This window comes from Dermacentor albipictus, chromosome 1 (genome assembly GCF_038994185.2).
Source record: "Dermacentor albipictus isolate Rhodes 1998 colony chromosome 1, USDA_Dalb.pri_finalv2, whole genome shotgun sequence".
Taxonomy (NCBI): domain Eukaryota; kingdom Metazoa; phylum Arthropoda; class Arachnida; order Ixodida; family Ixodidae; genus Dermacentor; species Dermacentor albipictus.
The window spans coordinates 71131446-71152028 of record NC_091821.1 but is presented as its reverse complement, the minus strand read 5'-3'; the positions used below and the strand labels follow the sequence as shown (position 1 = coordinate 71152028).

The window sequence follows — 20583 nt, the reverse complement described above, 5'->3', positions numbered from 1 at the left end:
TCACGATGTTGATGAGACCATTGTCGACTCCGATCTGTCAATCTTAATCAAGCCAGCTACGGAAAACACCATCATCACAAACGCGTTTCGTCTCGGCACGTCACGGTGTTTCAAAATCATATTTAAAGGCGAATCCCTACCTTCGCATGTAAAAGTGGGCCACTTCCGACACGCAGCTCGCCCCTTCATACCAAAACCGCTGCAGTGCTGGAAGCGCATGAAGTTTGGGCATGTGAGTAGTGTGTGCAAGAACACTACCGTCTGTTCTCGCTACACTGGGCCCCACACCACTAACACGTGCGAAGCCAGTGTGCTGAAGTGCACAAACTGCAGCGGCCCTCACGATGCCTCCTCGAAGGAATGCCCTTTAATTCGCAAGGAAATGGCAATATTGAGGAAAATGGTTAGAGACCACTCGTCTCACCGAGAAGCAGCAATATCTATTAGGCGGCGACGATCGCGTCGCCGACGTCGATCGCGAACCTCCAAAGCCTCTGCATAGCGCCAGCCACGTACGCTGCCACCCACTCTTCCGCCCAGGCCCAACGCAGTCAGATCAAAGGACAAAGATGCAACGAACAGCCCTAGACGCGTGGCCCGCACTCCCGAGGCTACATGCTCCTACTGAGTGAAATCAGACTTCTACAGCAAGGGACACTTCGACTGTTGCTGATAAACTGACGGACCAAGATCAACAAATTGTTGTCATGATCAGCTCTCTGGTGAGTGCTATTCGTGTTCTTCTGGACAAGATACAGACACCAACAGCTCGAAGTGCGTTGCAAGTGCTGGATACCATCAATCCGGTTCTAGCAAGCCTTCAGAAGTCCAGTGCTTGAGAACTTCTACAGCAGAACCATGGCTCATCGACAGCAACAGCGATCGTTCCGGGATGATGTCAGAAGTGCTTCCATATTCCAATGGAATGCGAGAGGCCTAAGGTCACGTATTTCGGATTTTCGACAGTTCGTGTTTGACTACCACTTTCCTATACTGGTGATCTGTGAACCGAACTTATCAGCCTCCATAAGAATATCAGGATATGAACCTTTTGTTTCAACAACGTGAGTCCGTAGTAGTAAGGTTCTGGTTTACATTCGCAAGGACCTAATGTATTTTTCGCACCCCGTAGCGCCACACGACGGTAACCAATACGTCTGTGTTCGTGTGAAACAGAAGAGGCTGTCTTTTACTATTATTGGCGTCTACCTATCCCCAACAAGTCAGTTTGATAGCAAAAGACTAGAAGATATTATGGCTACAACTCCCGGTCCTTGGATAATAACTGGGGACTTCAACGCTCACCACCATATATGGGGAAGCTCCAGGATAAATTCGAGGGGCAGGTCACTAATATCCTTTGCATCAGGCCATAACCTGTGTCTTCTAAACGACGGAAGTCCGACATTTCTGCGAGGAACAACGTACAGTAGCTGCCTTGACTTGACTTTGGTGTCACGTTGCCTGACTTCGAGCGTGCAGTGGTTCAGTGATATTGAAACCAATGGAAGTGATCATATTCCGACCTATGTGAGAATCAATGGTCTAGACGCCGCATTACCGGATGTATCTCGCCAAATCGATTGGTCAATCTTTCAAGATCGAGTAGAAGACACCTGCAGGAAACAGATCGCACGCAGATTAGAAGACATCATTGCAGACGCAATGCAAGATTGCACGCGTTGCTTCACACATTCGAAAAAGCGTACAGAGAATGACATTGAATTGGAAAGGCTTCGTACAATACGTCGCCGTGCTGAAAGGAGGTACAGGCGCACAAAGTCAATTCTTGACCTCAGAGAAGCTCGGCGCATGCAAAAGAAGATAAGACGCCGAATGGATAAGCTAGTGGATCAAAGATGGAAATGCTTTTGCGAGTCACTAGACCCCGCAAGCCATTGTCCCGTGTGCGGCGTACCCTACGGGGTCTTTGCTCAAGACCTCAGGAACGACACCCTTTTAACGCCCTTGTTCTCTATCAAAACCGCCGTGAGATAGACGTTGCAGAGGAATTTTGCGCGCAAATCGCCGGCGGCATAGTTTTAGTCCCTGACATGGCTTTAAGTGACATCCCCGGTCCACGAGATACCAGTAGGGAGGCTCCATTCTCTATGGAAGAGTTAGAAGCTGCTATGGCGCTCTGTAGGTGTTCGTCTTCACCAGGGCCCGATGGCACAACATATACTGCTTTGCGCCACCTAGGCCGAGAAGCACGAAGAGAACTCCTCAGCCTTTTTAATAGTTCATGACAAGATGGTGTCGTCCCACAGGAGTGGAAACGCAGCCGCCTGGTACCGCTACTAAAAGCAGGGAAGTCGCCGCTCGAACTGGCATCGTATCGGCCTATAGCACTTGCTAGCTGCATCGGGAAACTCATGGAACGCATGATCCTCATGCGTCTCGAATGGTACCTAGAACACCACAAGATTTACCCTGATTCTATGGCGGGATTTCGACGAGGCCGTTCATCGATTGACAGTGTCATCGATTTAGTGTCATCTGTAGAACAGCAAAAATCATGGAAACGATTATCAGTAGCGCTCTTTCTGGACGTGAAAGGCGCTTACGACAACGTTTCCCATCAACCCATTCTAGACGCCCTTTTGACAATTGAACTAGGAGGGCGAGTATATCAATGGATCAGAAACTACTTGACACAAAGGTCCTTGTTCGTACGTACGGAAGATGGTCCGACTACCGACCACTACATATGCCGAGGAGTTCCCCAAGTTGGGGTTCTAAGCCCTATTCTTTTCAACCTCGCGCTTCTTGGGCTGGCCGAATCCCTACCGGAAACAGTGAGTGTCTCAATCTACGCCGACGACATCTGCATCTGGTCATCAGCGGTCACTCGTCTGCAGGTTCGCGCAAGGCTGCAGAAAGCGGCAACACAGGCATCTCACTATCTTCACACAAGGCCTTACCATCTCAACAGAAAAATGTGCGTTAGTCACTTTTACACGAAAAGCAATGTCTCGTTATCCAGTATGCAATAATGGCCAGCCTATCTCCTACAAGAGAAATCATCGGTTTTTGGGTGTCATTGTGGACCGGGACCTCTCTTGGAGCCCTCATGTTGCCCAATTGAAGAAGAAGCTCACATCTATTGTTCATGTCTTCAAGTTTATCGCCGGGAAAACATGCGGATCGTCAGTGGGCTCCATGCTACAGTTATATCGAGCGCTTTTTATCGGATTGCTACGTCATAGTTCTCCCGTGCTTGCTAAAACATGCAAGTCAAATCTTCGAGAACTACAGAGCGTGCAAGCACAGGCACTACGTGTTTGCCTAGGACTTCCGCGGAGCGCCTCAACAGCAGGAACCATTATAATGGCTCGAGACCATCCGATCACGACTTACATTAGCATCGACACGCTTATAGGGCCCATGTTCGTCATGTTTCACGTATGCAATCAAGCTCTCTTGCCTGCCTGCCAGAACGACGACCGCAGGCGTCCTTCTCCAACGAGGTCAGCATCCATCGTGCCTGTCTACCATCGGGCTTCACACCCTCAGCACGTTCAACCTCAGCTTTGTGGTGTTTAGAACAACCTCAAGTGCGTCTCACGGTTCCAGGGATAAGAAAGAAGACCGACCTGCCTACCTTGGCCCTGAAGCAAGCAGCTCTGGACTGTTCGAACACTTTCTACTTTAACCGAGTCCACATATATACGGATGGCTCTTCCACTCAGACCAGCTCCACCGGCGCAGTGGTTATACCATCACGATCAATTAGCGTCCAATACAAGATTTCTCACATGAAAGCATCGACCGGATCGGAGCTTGTTGCCCTCCGAGGTGCCGTTGATTACATTAACAACCAACCCGCTAATCGGTGGGCAATATTCTGCGATTCGAAGGCGGCCTTGCAATGTCTTCTGTCATCTCTTCGTCGTGGGTCGTGTGAACAACTAGTGTCGGAGATACGAGAAATGCACCATCGTATGATAGCGAAAGGCCACGACGTCGTGTTTCAGTGGCTGCCTGGCCATTGCAGTATCTCCGGCAACGACCTCGCTGACGAAGCTGCTAGGAAAGCACACGAAGGAGCAACCCTTGTTTCTGTACTTTTATCGTGGACCGACGCAGCCCAACACCTAAGCAAGGTAGCACACCGTATGACATTAGAGAAGTGGCACACACCTGAATTCACCCAAGAACGATTGCATGCCCTCGACCCCTCTATGCAACTGCGGCTGTTACCAGGACTTCTGCGAAATGAGGAAACAATGCTGTGCCGCTTACGCTTGGGCGTCGCATTCACCAATGCATATACGTTTTTGATTGGAATGACTGATAGCGCCGACTGTAATGCCTGCGGTGCCGAGGAAACTATATTGCTGCCCATCTTTTCAAAATGAAAGACATGACCTCTGCACAGCTCTCAATCGGCTAGATAGAACACCGTTCACCTTGAAGAAGATCTTGGGACCATGGCCTCGCATATCGCAGCTACAAAAGGCCACAAAAGCTCTGCTGCGATATTTGAAGGCTACTGGACTGAGTCAGGGTCTGTGATCTAGACTGAGTGACCGAATGATATCCCCAGTGGACTTTCTCTTCTTTTAATATTTCCGTCCCCTTTTCCTTTTCCCCAGTGTAGGGTAGCCAACCGGGCTCAGTCCTGGTTAAAATTGATTGATTGATTGATTGAAATATTGATTCTTTTAAGTTTTCTTTCTTTCCACGGACGGTGGATTTATGGAATAAACTTGATGGGTCTCTGCGCAGACTCGGTACTGAGGATTTTGAAAAAGAATTACGTAATTATGTATTCTGGTAATGTTTTCTAGTATTCTGGTGAATTTTGTTAAAAGTACTTGAAATTGTATTTTTTTTATTGTTACTCTGTACTCACTCCTGCTATGTCTCAGAAACTGAGACAGCAGTATTTGTAAATAAAAAAAAAATAAAAATAAAAAACCTCCCTACCTTTCCTTTATCATTTGCTCTCTCTCTCTCGTTCCAGTCCACAAATCAGCTAACAGAAACGCACCGCTAAATTACCACCCCATCTTCCTAACAAGGCTCGCTTGCAAAATCATGGAACATGTCATCTACTGTCTTATGAACTTTCTTGACTCGAATCCCTTTTTCATCCCGCTCAGCACGGATTCCGCAAAGGTTTCTCATGTGAGACACAGCAGGCCATCTTTCTGCACGATGCTCACGCTAACCTTGACACTAACATACAAACTGACATAACTTTTCCCTATTTCTCTAAGGCCTTCGATAAAGTCCCTGGTCAGCATCTAATATTAAAACTTACAAGACTTAATTTACATCCTGATGTTTTGAATAGGACTGTAGAATTCCTTAGTAACCGCTCTCAATCTGTCATTATAAATAGTCACCTATCTATCCCTGTTCCAATAACATTGGGCGTCCCTCAAGGATCTGATCTTGATCCTCTATTATATTTAATATATATTAATGACTTACATTCACATGTGTCCTCTAACATCATATTGTTCGCCGATGATTGTGTCATTTATCGCACTATACGTAGCCCCCTCAATCAAACAGCCCTGCATGCAGGAAGGCCTTGCCAACATACTAACATGGTGTGACGATTGGTTAATGACACTTAATGCTAAAAAAATGTAAAGTTATGCGAGTAACTCGTAGCAGTAATCGCCTGGCATTTCTTTACCAAATCGGAAGCCTGCCTCTCGAACTAGTCGAGTCACATAACTACTTAGGTGTCACTGTGCGCAATGGTCATCATCATCATCATCATCATCATCAGCCTATTTTATGTACACTGCAGGACGAAAGCTATCCCTGCTATCTCCAATTACTCCTGTCCTGCGCCAACCGATTCCAACTAGCACCTGCGAATTTCTGAATTTCATCGCCCCACCTAGTCTTCTGCCGTCCTCGACTGCGCTTCCCTTCTTTTGGTACCCATTCTGTAACCCTAATGATCCGACGGTTATCTAACCTGCACATTACATGACCTGCCCAGCTCCATTTTTTTCTCTTAAGGTCAATTACAATATCGGCTATACCCGTTTACTCTCTGATCCAAACCGCTCTCTTTCTGTCTCTTAACGTTATGCCTAGACTTCGCTCCATCGCTCTTTGTGCGGTCCTTAACGCGTGTTCGAGCTTCTTTCTTAGCCTCCAAGTTTCTGCGCCATATCAGCACCGGTAGTATACATTGATTGTTAATCTTTCTTGTTAATGATAATAGTAAGCTTCCAGTCACCGTCACCATCATGTCCAACAAGAAGGTCACGAGGTTGCTTTTCAAGGGGTACCTGGCCATTGTGGAATCAGTGGCAATAATTCCGCCGATAACGCTGCTCGCACAGCACATCAAGAAGAGCACAGCGTTCCAATTCCGCTTTCGAGGACCGACGCCGCAAGGCAGCTTCAAAACCTGGCACACAGTTTCTCACTGACCGAGTGGAACTCGCCAAACTTACGACTTACACGACTGCATCGATTAAACCCCCCACTGCAACTCCAACCTCCACTCGGACTTCCTCAACGTGAAGCTACGCTTCTCTGTCGCCTTTGGTTAGAAATTGCCTTCACAAAGACATACTCTACATTAATTGGAGTGACCGACAGTGCAGCTTGCGAGGTCTGCGGCGCCGAAGAAAATATCGACCCATATGCCCCAGAAAAACAAAAACTTGCCAAAGCTCTCCAAAAACTGGACAATCGGCCGCTTTCTGTGCAGGTGCTGCTGGAACACCGCCCCCATCGCTCGTCAGCCCATAAAGCGGTGAAGGCGCTTTTGTGCTTCTTGAGGACGACGGGCTTCTGCGGACGTCTGTGACAAGTAAAGCAATTTCTATAAGACCACACGCGTCAGCAAACTCACCGCTAATTTCCTTACTTCCTTCCCTCATCTCTCTCCCTGTCATCTTTGTTTAACCCTTTCCCATTCCCCCGGTGTAGGGTAGCTAACCGGACGTTATTCTGGTTAAAATCCCTGCCTTCTGCTTTTCTAACGCAGACACCCCATAAATGGACGATATTGTGAGACGCCAAATCAGCGCTACAGGCACTAAAATACTTTTTAAAGAAAGAACCATACTATCTGCTCGTGCTGGAAATCGTCGAACTTCATCACAGTGCCGAGTTAAGTGGCCGCGTGATCACCTTTCAATGGGTGCCTAGTCATTGTGGTGTTTTTGGCAATGAACTCGCTGACAGTGAGGCAAGATCGGCCTCCTCTTCCTCTGATGAAGTACGGATTGCCTACTCGCGACCTGACACCAACTTCATGATCAAGGCACTCATGCAGGACCTTAAAAAGGCTTACAGAGCCCACCATGACAACATTCACAGGCGTATACATATGATTGACCCAGACGGTAAATTCTCTTTGCCCCCGAAGCTTACACGGAGCAAAACGTTATTGCTACACAGGATTCGGCTCGGCGTTGCTTTCACCCGTCGCTACGCACACCTCATCGGCCACTCGAACAGCCCTGATTGTGAACACTGCCAGATGCCCGAAACACTGCAACACGTGCTGTGCGACTGCCCAGCATATATGCTGGAGCGAAGAACTTTAGACATTTCCCTAGCCAGCGTTGGCAGGCAACCACTGTCGGAGGAAGCTATCCTCGGCCCATGGCCTGACACTGCAATTTCAATGCGTGCAACAAAAGTATTGTTGAAGTTTCTGCAGGACAGCAAGCTCGATGAGCGGCTCTAGCGAGACATGTACATAAGCACTCACCACTTCTCTTATCATCATCGTCCATCCCAATACTTTCACTCCCCTTCCCTCTTCCCCAGTGCAGAGTAGCAGACTAGAGCACACTAGCTCAGGTCGACCTCTCTGTCTTTCCTATCAATAAATTCTACTCAATTCTTTCCCTCCTCCTTCCCTCCAGTCAGGATCTGACAATGTCTGCCTAATGCGCTCCAACTCATTTTTATTCTTCTGTAAATTTCCTTTCATGATCAGGGTCCGCTTGGAGCAGTTAACCTAGGTAAACATACTCCTTCACAGACTCTAGAAACTGACTGGCGATCCTGAACTCTTGCTCCCTTGCCCGGCTATTGATCATTATCTTTGTCTTCTGCATATTAATCTTCAACCCTACTCTTATGCACCCTCTGTTAAGGTCCTCAATGATTTGTTGTAAGTCATCCCCAGTGTTGCTGAACAGGTCAAAGCCATCTGCAAATCTAAGGTAGCTGAGATATTTGCCATTGATCCTTACCCCTAAGCCTTCCCAGTTTAATAGCTTGAATACTTCTTCCAAGCACGCAGTGAATAGTATTGGAGAGACTGTGTCTCCTTTTCTCACGTCTTTCTTTATAGGTATCTTCTTGCTTGTGGAGCATTAAGGTAGCTGTGGAATTTCTGTATATATTTTCCAATATATTTACGTAAGCATCTTGTACTATTTGCTTACGTAATGCCTCTATTACTGCTGGTATCTCGACTGAATCAAATGCCTTTTCGTAATCTATGAAAGCCATATAGAGAGGATGATTGTATTCTGCGGATTTCTTGATTACCTGATTGATGACAAGAATGTGATCCATTGTAGAGTATTTCTGAAACCTGCCTGTTCCCTTGGTTGAATAAAGTCCTGTGTTGCTCTTATCGTATCGCAGATTATATTGGTGAGTATTTTATATAATATTGGAAGTAAGGTAATGCGCCTATAATGTTTCAATTCTTGTAATGAGCTGTCCTGGCATAAACGTAGTTCTAACATTATATCCTCTGCTAGTAAGACACTAGGTTTTCTAAAGCGTAACCTCCGTCGGGCTCCACAAAACGTAAAATTACTTGCATACAAATCCCTTGTTCGAGCAAATCTGCAATATGCATCTGCCATCTGGAGCCCACATCAAGCATGTCACTCACTTGAATCTGTTCAGAACCGCGCTACTAGGTTGATTCACTCACAGTGTTCATACGATGTCAGTATTTCTGCTCTTAAAACAGAATCCGGATTAACACTACTATCTAATCGTCGACGCGTTGCTAGTCCTGAGCTTTATCACAAGTTCTTTTTTAGCACCCTTCATCATGCGCCATGCATCGTTACCTCAGCACGCATCTCTCACCGCACCAGTAATCCGCAGCAAGTCGCACGCCCGTGTGCCCAAAACGCTCATTTTTCCGCCTCATTCAATCCTCGAGCAGCTAAAGACTGGAACACCCTTCCTGCTGACATTGTTGACATCGCTTGCCTGTCTTTGTTCCAACAGTGTTTGATTGATCACTTTGCATATAGCCAATGATGCATACATAACGTGGAACTAATTGAAAACCCACCCCTTTTGTAATACCCCCTCCGGTGGTCTTTACGGACAGTAAACTGAACTGAACTTGATGCGAGAAAGATGCGCCATAAAAGTTTAAACGAAGAAAACGAAGCAAGCGAAAAGAAATTTTATGGCACAATCTCGTTGAAGGAGGCATTTCAATCGCGTCCTTTCGCAACCTATCACTGAGATAGCAACCGTTGCTACCTTTAAGCTATGTCTCTTGCCTAAGGCAGTGTTATAACTTAAACTATCTCGTTTTGAACGGCATAACGCCTATTATGCTTAGCCATTTCTCGCTTTAGAAACTGTGGCAACGAGAATACGTTCCATATCCCGACGTCGGAAGGCAAATGCAAGACATTTTCTACGCACGCAATTTAAGGGGAAGAAAAATAAAAGTGAATATTTCCCCCTAATGATCAAGAAATCCCGGCAGAGACGCAGCAAGCGTATGCGCGGAATGAGAACAGAAAAAGAAGAAAGCAGTGGAGCTAAATGTGCGATTTTTTTTAACTGTTCTACAATTCAAGGGGGATTAAAATAACCAAGGTCCCTCGAACTTTCTTATGCTTGAAGAAAATAAAGAAGCAAGAAAGAAATAAACAACTAAAGAGAAACTGGGCCACGCCTCGGCATATTTTCTTGAAACTTCTCGGCATGACAGTAAAATTACGCGAATAGCTCGCATGTTTATGTCACATGTGATGCAAACTGCTAACTTGACCACGCCTTTTTCCTAGAGAGAGAATAAGCATTTTTATTTGGTGAATGCAGCTTTGGACAGGCATATCTGGCGAAGGGGTTTGTGTCATTCCCTTGAGAAGCACTGCATCTCTCTATATAATCAAAGCCAGTCGCACAGAGCGCGCCAAAGTGACGTTTTATTTTATTTTTATTTTTTTTCAACAGCGCTATCTGTCTAGGCTTTGCTTTTAATATGCCCTGCACTGAGGTCTTAACAGTGCGATTTTTCTACTTGTGTGGAGCAACTTGCATGCCCAGTTTTTCTTTCTTATTTTCGCTAATGAGCCTTTCGCGTACTCCAAGAATGAGTAGCTCACAATGGGGGCGAAGGAGACGCGGTGTTTTTGAAGGGTTCTTTAGCAGCCATCCGGGCGCCCGGCGTCGTGACGCTGTCTTGCAGCTACAGACCAAGGGCCGGATTCACAAAGATTTTCGTTTCTAAGTGAGCTTCGCCATTGGCTGGGCGTGTTCGTTAATAATACACCCAACGCTACCAATGGCTATCCGCTCTAAAGAGCAATTCTAGCGCAAGAAATTTTCTTTTCTTTTTTTGTTTGTTTTGGTAATATGGTCCCAGCAGCTATGGATGGATGGATGGATGAACTTTATTGTGGTCCTTTAGGGCACGCGTTAGCACGCAACGGGCCGCTCCCGCATCGGGACAGTTGGACAACCCATAACTGTTCTTCGAGGTTGAGGTTGCGTAGAACTGCATCCCAGCGTGAAGAAGTGTTGCTTTCATCGCCGCGTAGCGCGGTACACCGCCGGAGCATGTGATCTAACTTCGCTAAGTCATTGCATAGTGCACATGCGTTTGTTGTCTGAATTGCAGGATCTATATCCACAAAGAATTTCGCTCACCAACGCTCTCTGCCACTGGCCAGCCACCTTTGATAATATTTCTGTACTCAGGATCAGCTGGAATTTGCTCTTACGAACAAGTGCAGCGCATACATGATTTTTCATGCATAGGATTATATGGCTGTCAGACAAAAAAAAAATATGTGAAGCCAGAAATGGTTTTTCCCAACACAGGGCGAGAATGCGCTAGCCAGAATTCCATTTTCCTAATACAAGGCGAGAATGCACACTCTAAGCCCATAGTGTGTGCGCTTGATAGCTGCTTTTGGGAGTACAGTGACAAACGACCCCTTGTCCGCAACAAGAAGAGGCACGCCGGCGCTAAACATTCTACGAGCCCGTCCGCTTTTGCCGTTCCATATACGCCATACGTAGCAAAGATAAGTTAAACCTAGGCCAGGAAAGCCTAAGTCTATACTAAAGGGAGATAGCAAGCAGTATGGGACGCCCTGGTAAGCACCCGACCAGTGAGGATGGAATATGACTAAATGGGACCCGAAACTAGAGGATGCGCCACTTGCGATGAATTACGCATGCACGAGCAGCCGTTCCCCCTCCGCTGCCTATGACGGCATTAGCGGGCTGGTTATATCACGCCGGGCAACGAGAAAACAAATAAAGTGGAACCTCCCTGAACGGGAACTGTCGAATACATGCGTAGCACTATATGGCGGTCGGAGTGGCGCTGAATCTATACGTTCGGCAATGTAAATAAGTGCAAGGTCGTCCACACTCACAGGGACACTAAAGCGAAACAATAAATCAGTTTACACTAATGAAGCATTGCTTGAGAACCCTGCAGGCAGTCATTTCAAAAAAATGGTTTGATTATTAGATGAGAAAATGAAAGTACAAGTATCAGTATTTGAATTTCGCGCCGAAACCCCAGCGCCAGTACGTCAGCGTGACGTCAGGGATTCCAAAGTATTTTTTTTGCATTTGGGCCGCGTTGGCTGAATAAAGGTACCCGAAACTTGCCATGTTTAATATTTGGTTCCTTTAGAACACAGTGTAGTCAATCTGTACCGCTATATATAATTAGTAGGCCCTAGATGATGCCATCAAAATCCAAGACGTCACAGCCCCCAGGTGCGGGAACTTAAAGGGAAGCTGAAAGGTTTTCCAGAAAAAATGAGTGAACATCTGCACATAATGGTTTTCAAACCCCCGAATTCGAATATCGTATCGAAATTGAGCGAAAGAAAGCGCAAATGTATTTTATTTCGACGAAAAGTGCAGCAGCGGACACGCCCAGCTCGCGCGTCTCGTTTCCGCCTGTGATTGGTCGGGCGCCTCGTGACGTCAACTCTAGTAACCGACCGCTGCCGCTACACATGAAGCGCGGTGCCAGGTAGTTTGGTGCTGTTTTTCTGAGACGGTAATAGAAAATTTAGAGAGACTGCGTTTTTCTGAGGAGTTCCGCGTTACTCCCTACATGTACGAGCCGATTGCGAAGAGCCGGCCTCTCGAAGAAGCAAATGATGCTGGTGCGAGCAGTGCTTTCGACGCGAACGAAAGCAAAGTCTTGGGATCTCCTCGCGTTGGAAATGCTCTTTGGGGAGTATGTTTTTTGCAAAGCGATCTAGTGATCTCGCCGATCTTTCGCCGATATAGTGAGCTCGTTTCCGGTCAAACAACTGTAGTGTTGTGTTCCTGCATGCCTCCTCGTGGAACGTAAGCGGGGATGCGATCGTCGGCATTTGTGCGCTGTCCAAAGCTGTCGGCAATCTACAAAGACGGTTTAAACGCGTGAAAAGCTTCCCGGTTCATGAAGTACGTGTAGTGACCTTCATCTGTTGACTACCACGTTGACTACCACTCACGTTGATTACCACTCACGCTGACTACCACGCACGTCGACTACCACTCTACATACACGCCGACGCACCAACAAAGGAATGCAGGGTCGATCGAAGCAGATTACGATGGCACGCACGCAGAAACAAGCGCGGTCAGGCACGGTCGCGGACGCTGCGAAGGAACGAAACACTAGAGTTGACGTCACAACACCGCGGTTTCTGGTCTCCGCTCGCATCGTCAGCGTGAGTAGCAGCGCGCGGCATTCGACGGGGGGCGGAGCTACAGCGCAATTTCAACCGACGATTACGTCGCTCCTAATTGAAAAAAAAACCAAATTTTACCTACATGGTTTATAAGGTTCCCGCATCCGTATATGAGCGTCTTATTGAATTCGACAGACTCTTCAGCTTCCCTTTAAGTAGGCGTCGGCACCCGTATTTCATTCTTGCGTTTTTTCTGGCTTACCAAACGTCCCATCGTTATAAGAGGGGTGTTTTTGGTGTTGTAGAACGGTAATTTACTGATGCAGAAGAAATCATTTTTCACTTTAGTGTCCCTTTAAGGGATACGTGCTAGCGCGCGGCCGCGCTCCGCGGAGGGCCAGATTCGACCGCTGGACGAACCGCTTGCACATGCGTATTGAGACCGAAAGGTATGTCGTCTCCTACTGTGCCGCCGCGCGTGAAATCTCGCCTCATGCTGGCGTCTTAAATTTGCATACATCCCAGTGCAGCGCGTCCGATGGAAAGTCTTTCAGGTCACAGTACGTAAAGCGTCGTGTGTTATCACCCGTCACAGAACAAACTGCTCAAAAGAGTAAAGAAGTGCTCGCAGAATACCTGCTTTTTTACGTGTTGTGCCTTTATGAGGAACTTCTTGCCATTTTTCGTGACCATCTTCATAAAACGTCGAAAGTCACAAAAGCTGAGGTGCATATTACAGCACGAACTTTTCGTACAATATTCCCGTTGCTCCTTTTCCTTACATATCCGGTCTCTCTCACTGTCCTCCTTGGCTTAGTGCACCCTACCTGCTGTTCCGACGCCTGTTTCTCGAAGCTCGACCGGCGTTACTATTGGGTAGCGTGGCGTTGTCGGCGGGCTGCAAGCGTCCGGTAGGCCATGGCGATCAGGCAAAGACGAGACGACTTCTAGTGCGAAACTTGTACGGTTCATTCAATGGTTGGTGAAAGATGAGAAGAAGAGAATGAATTGTAAAAGTACATTGTGGGGCCCTTTAAATAGGCCCACTAAAGTCGGAGGCGGGATCTTGCTCACGTCCACGTCACGTGATATGCACTCAGTTCGAGGTGCTTGGCGGCGGCACCCACTAACCCGGCAACCTTTCACGAACCCGCCTCCGCAGGTGGCAACCAGCAGGTTCGGGATCGTAGGCGCTTATCCTTTCTTCTAGGCGACGTTAGTTCGCGGAAGTTCCCCTGTAGCGTTTCACAGTTCGTGGAAAGGGCGTCTGGTTGTGGATAGGTGGCTGATCCATTGTCCCAGTTAATGTCTTCACCAGCGTGCCTCCGCTGGTGGCAGCCCGGGGTCCTGTCTGGTTCGCGGAAAGGGTTTTCACGTACACACACAAAGGGGTCTGTGATCACTGCGGTGCGTCCGCCAGACCGGCATCCACTCGACAGAACCACCGCAAATTAGGCATTCATCCTTCATTCAACTTAGGCATGCACACACACAAAGGGGCCTCTAAGACTGGTCATCCAGTCGAGACAACCATGGCAAATTAGGAATCCATCCTTCGTTTCGATGAGGCATGGTGGGGGAGCATCCTTTTTGCCCGGTATGTTGCACGCCAACCGTAACACTGCTCAGCCAATCAATTTATTGTAAAATCACAAACCGTAAACGCGCATTACTTCGCTGCTATAGCAATTTGCAGCCGGCCCGTTCTAATAAACGGAGGGCTAAGTTGTGGTCAGCAGCAAAACGACCTAACGCGAAAATATAAGTAGATGTTAATGTTAACAGATGTTGATATTAGGCGCTGACTAGCCTCAGAAAATATTCGTCGAATGCATCGCTTTCTCCCATTCAACATACAGCGCGACTGAGAAAAAAAGTTTGACTGAGCAGTGCCGATATATTTTACGAGTTTATCGGGTAAGTTGACACGAGTAGCACATCAGCACACCCGCCATGCATACGGCGTGCTGTCAGATATCGAAACAAACACTACCACTATGAAAGACTGTTATTCTCTGACTAGTTGTTCACCACTTCAGTCAATTTGTTGTGCCCCGTGCCATAAAACCCCCAGCGCTTTACGAATGTTGACACAAAAGGCAGGCGTTCTTGCACCGCGATGAAAGCAAAGCTATGCTGCCAGTATCAGAAAAGGCTTGCGTACACTGGCAGAGTAGCAGACGACACGCCACAGGCACCGCCTCTGGCTCTCAAAGCACCTGCGCAAATAGTTCTTTCAGCGGCCGCATGTGGCGTACCGCAGAGCACGGCAGTGAACTCACGTATTTTTCCCTAAGAGTGGACGACCCTGTACATTTTTCTGCTCGTACTCCTCAAGCATAAATAAATAAATAAATAAATAAATAAATAAATAAATAAATAAATAAATAAATAAATAAATAAATAAATAAATAAATAAATAAATAAATAAATAAATAAATAAATAACGCATACTACATCAGCATAACTCCCATACACATCATTACCACACATAAAACATTCCCCGCCACGCTAACCACCGTATAATGCTACGCATATTTTGGACAGTTCCCGTTCAGATGTGTGCGTGTGTGTGTGCGTGCGTGTGTGCGTGCGTACGCATGATTTTTTTGTTTGGACGAGCAGTTTGCCACTTGCCATCGCTAATACGTCCAACATTCTGATTCACTGGCCGTATCTTTTTGTGAATATGGGCCGATGATTATTTTCAAACTTCCTGCTCGTCCAGCGACAATATCGGACTAGATCCGTCATCTAACTTGGTAGGACCTGCTCCCACTGGCTAAACTGCCCCGCATTGTTATTCCTTTATTCTTTCTGCTTCTACAAGTTGCGTTCCTTGCTATACCCAACGCCATTTAGACGTTTCGAGTCTCCCCTTGTCATCGCAAAGCAATGAGGTGTGAGGAAAATGCCAACGCGATGAACACTGCTGCTCAATTTCGGGCGTATCGAGCGGCTTCTGGCAACAGGTTTTATAGTAAAGGAACACATGCACACTTTCAACAGCTGTGTCGCTTTCGATTTAAAAGCGCACGCAGGCGGCGCCACGCGCAGTCACTTTTTTAAGCGCTTTTTTTTTTGGCAGCATTTGCCTTTTAGCACACGTCACTCTCAGAGCGCGCGGACCCTCATTTATCTAGGGAGTGCTAACTCTCGGAGTGAATGTTTGGCGTCATTGGTGCAGAAATAATTTCAGCACTCGTGCTTCTCAAAGGTCATGTGCTGCATCTATAATATTCCTGATATCTCCGAAAGTGACGGTCCGAGAATACGTCCCGATTAATCCTTTCCGCCAACGCGTCCAAAAGCATGCAGCACAAAAAACGAAGACACGCCTTCAAGCATCGCTACATCTGCGTACGGCCAACCAGGGCTAGAACTTTGCGTGCCACCAGCAGTGCCGTAACACACTGCCTAGCGAGTGGTGGAAACAGTTTCCGGCAGTACGTTCTCCGATTTCGTTCCATCAATTTCACCGCTCATGTTGAAGTACATGTATCCAGATTCTCACCGGACTGGTACCCGGCGTGCTATTAGTATTATCGTTATTTGTTTTGAACACATATACGCATATACACAGGTAACAGGAAAGAGAAAGTGAGGAGCAGGCTGGCAACTGCCACCGGAAGGGTCACAATGCCTGCCTACTCTTCTGAAGGGAGGTGACAGCAACACAGAAATGGAAGATAGGAAGGAGGGGAGGAAAAAGGAAAGAGGAAAAGAGAGCAACAGGACAAATCTAAAGACCAAAGTAGAACACTGCAACAGGACAAATCTAAAGACTAAAGTAGAACAGCCGGAATTAAAGTGACGCCACGTCGAACAGCCTCCACAATTATCAATCACATCCATGGCTAGTTCGCTATGCAGCTAATTGTGTTCTCCACGATGAGACGCCAAGTAAAGCTGCACGTAGTCACCGTTTCACCGGTAGTCGGTTCACAACATACACTGTAAGGTGTTTCAACCCGCCACCTCCCATATTCGAAGGAAGACGCGTTAGGGTACAGTACTGATCACACACAGTAGGGCCGGTCACTGAAGGTCACGCTACTACAGAATGTTGAATGTTCATGCTACAAACGTGAACCTAACTTAGTTAGTTCTATAAAAGTTAGTAGGGCGCGATGGGCATGATCACGTTTAGATGCACAGCCATTGGGGTATAAACATTCCTCGAGTGTCGCACATCGCAGGCCAAGGAGATGAACGTATGAGATGGATGCACTTGTCCAACGTGAATGGGTATGGCCACAGCTTGGTTTGATGCATAAAACTAAAGCGAACGTTGATACAGGGGTGCGTCTGTTATGGTTCAAATTGTCGTACCATTTTCGTGGCCTCCCTATCTGATGGTGTCAGCGTATTTCAGCGGCACCTTCAAACTGCCGTAACACCTCCTGGCCAGTGCTGGTTCCCCATAAGATTGCTACGATACGCAGCCTCATAGCTGCAGTGCCGCTTCGCGTAGCGCGGCAACGCGTTCCCGTGTTGCCCCTATAACCAAGTATGGCCCAGATTTTTTTTTTACATTGCGGATGATACGTAATAGTTAAAACCGCACACACGCGCATCCACTCACGCACGGATACCCGCGCGCGAGCACACACACACACGCACGCCCACGCACCCACGCACGCACGCACACGCACACACGCACACACACACACACGCACACGCACACACACACGCACACGCACACGCACGCGCACACACGCACGCACACACACGCACGCACACGCACACGCACACACACACACGCACAAACACACACACACACACACACACACACACACACACGTTTCCAGTCTTGAGCAGTTTAGTACTCGACGCGGAAGGCGAATTAGTGTATATTTCCTTGTCTGCACCGTGCAGGTGTAGTTACTGTGCATTATGCTTCCCGGAATGAAAAGAGCCTGAGCAAAAGTGAGGAAAAGCTGGCTGTCACAAATAACGGATTGTTTTCAAAGGCACGAAAGTGTGCTTCTACGAGTGAAGGAAAAAAAATGTGAAGCCTTGAAAGTGTGCGTGTGCATGTGTGCGTGCGTGCATGAGTGAGTGAGCGAGGGGGGAGGGACGTAAGACGCGCGAGAGGGCTGTGTGGCAGCAAGGATTACGGGAGCGCCGTACACGAGCTGAACAGCTGAAGCTAACGCTGTAAATGGCATGAGCAAAATCTACGTAAGAAACTAAGAAAAATTCTCGAAAGTGCAGTGCTCCACTTTAATCAATTTAAAGATCAGGAGCGAAAACGAAGCACGAAACCGATCATTTTGCACAAAGCACCTTTTCACCACGCCAACGCTCACTGGAAACAAGAAAGAAAGCGATAACAATAGAATGCTCAATATTGCGCTAATTAGTGGTGTTGACCTCTGATGTTACTAAATGCTGAGAATTGCTTTTGGTGACACATTAGTAAGCTTAAAGCCGCAGCCGGAAAAGGAACCGTCTATTGGAGTAGCGGCAACCTTACACTCGGCGCAACAGCCTCTGTTCACTACTGAGGGCTGCAAGCGAACTATCGTTTAAAGCTTTAGCCCGTGTGACACGCTTACCATACACGTAACGTGCGGAGTTTCCTTTGACCTATTGTATTGGTGCAAACGATCTTATCTAATTACCAAGCCTTATTCGTAAAATGTCAGCTTTTTATCTAGTTGCGCAGCTGAGATAAACGCCCCAGAGTAACCCTGGCTGACTTATGGAAATTTCGGTTGGTCGATCTGGTCCTCCGATTCAGATTGCTAGACGCTCCAGGTCCGAGTCAGAGAAAGCACGCGTCACTTAAACGGTGTGTCACTTTCCGAAGCAGTAAGAGGGAAGGAAGAGAGGGCAGAGAGCAACTTCCGTTGATGCCCGACTGAATGCTGTCGCATCAAATTGCATTACGGTGCTCGAGCCAGACAAAAAATGGAGAGCTTTGGAAGCGACAACCACAACGGTTGCTGCTTCCAAGCAGTGTTGCGGAATGGCGCCCCCATTCCATTCCAATTCCATTCGAATTCCATTCCGGGGAATTAGAACTTGCCGTAATTACATTCCTTTCAATTCCACGGAATGAAAAAGCTTAGCCCATTCTCACTCCGGAAATGGCCGGGCAGTTCAATCCTATTCTTGTAGTTCCTCAACATAGGAAAGGCATCTTCGTAGTTTCATCGTGTTACCGATGAACGCACCGTAAAGCTGATGTCATCAGACGAGTTAAGAACTCCAAAAATACGCAAAACACGTCATGGAGGTCGGTTAAAAGTAGGGGTGTGCGAATATTCGAAATTTCGAATACGAATCGAATATTTTCCTTATTCGAAGCGTATTCGATTCGAGAAATGCATATTCGTAAATTCCCGAATATTCGAGGACGGCCGAATAATGGTCGAAAAGGCGAATATATTCGGACAGACTGTGAATAATTTAGCAATTAACGAATTATATGCTTGCTCCACATTCTCCTAAGAACATGTTTATTCACTGAGAGCTTCACATGATCCGCTCATTATCTGTATGCTCTGCATCAAGATGGCAAGTTGGGCCAGTTGGTTGGGATTCATAGTAAGGTTCGTTACAGCGCAACACAAAACAAGGACAAAAGAAGGTACAAAACGACGACACAGCATTACAGCACTGTGATCTTAAGTGCTGTAACGAATTACTATGAATGCGTACGCTCTGTTCCAGTCTATCTGCATCAGGCCCGTGAGACATGATCAGTTTCGACTTTTTTTTACCAAGCTTTATTCGACGGCTCTTTCATAAGAATATATGATGTACTTTCGGGCTTTGTAAGTATGCGCAATAAAATATGCACCTAGAATATGTTACCTGGACCAATGTTGTCACAGTGCATAGAGAGCCTTTACTTTCTGAACATTTGAGCAGTCAATTTTCCTTCGCGATAACCTGCAACAAGCGTTTACCTGACAGAGCATTACCTTACATTACCTGAGTGCCTTACCTAGAATGAGTGCCTCTTTAACCTGAAGCAGCCTCGTAAAATACAATATTATTTTTAAAAGGGTAATAAAGCTATTGTTACCTCGTTTTGCAATTTTTTAATAGTACACATATATTCGATATTCGATTCGATATTCGAAGACAGTTTTTCGCCTTATTCGTATTCGATTCGTATTCGAAAATTTCAATATTCGCACACCCCTAGTTAAAAGTTATGGGGTTTTACGTGCCAAAACCCCTTCCCGATTATAAGGCACGCCGTAGTGGAGGACTCCGGAAATTTCGACTACCTGGTGTTCTTTAACGTGCACCTAAATCATGGAGGTCGGTGGATAGTAGCTTGGCGACATATCTCGTGCAGTGCAAACACAGTATTAATTCCCATATTGGCAGTTCTCCCGCTACCAAGAGTATTTGCATGGTAAGCATATTTTAACGGCTTGTGATGTTTTAACATTGTTGAAGCTTAAATGTGGTAATGCAAAAATCACGGCATAGCGAATTTTCGCTTAGGTGTAAGCGTGACATTTAAATGCTGCAATAAGGAAGGGAAAATAGATAAGTAGAAGGCAGGGAGGTTAACCAGAGTAACGACCGGTTGACTACCCTACACCGGGGGAACGGGAAAGGGGGGAAACAAAGTTAACAGGGAGAGAGAGGAGGGAAGGAAAGAAGAAAATTGCGGTGAGTTCGCTGACGTATGTAGTCTTACAGAAATTGCATTAATAGTCACAGATGGTCACACAAGCCCGTCGTCCTTAAG

At 46.8% G+C, this 20583-nt stretch overlaps 1 protein-coding gene across 2 annotated transcripts in view; it reads left to right on the top strand.

Moving 5' to 3' along the window:
* Positions 1 to 20583, top strand: part of LOC135906740 (QRFP-like peptide receptor) — a 351749-nt gene that overhangs the window by 29411 nt on the left and 301755 nt on the right. The gene's annotated exons all lie outside the window — the stretch shown is intronic.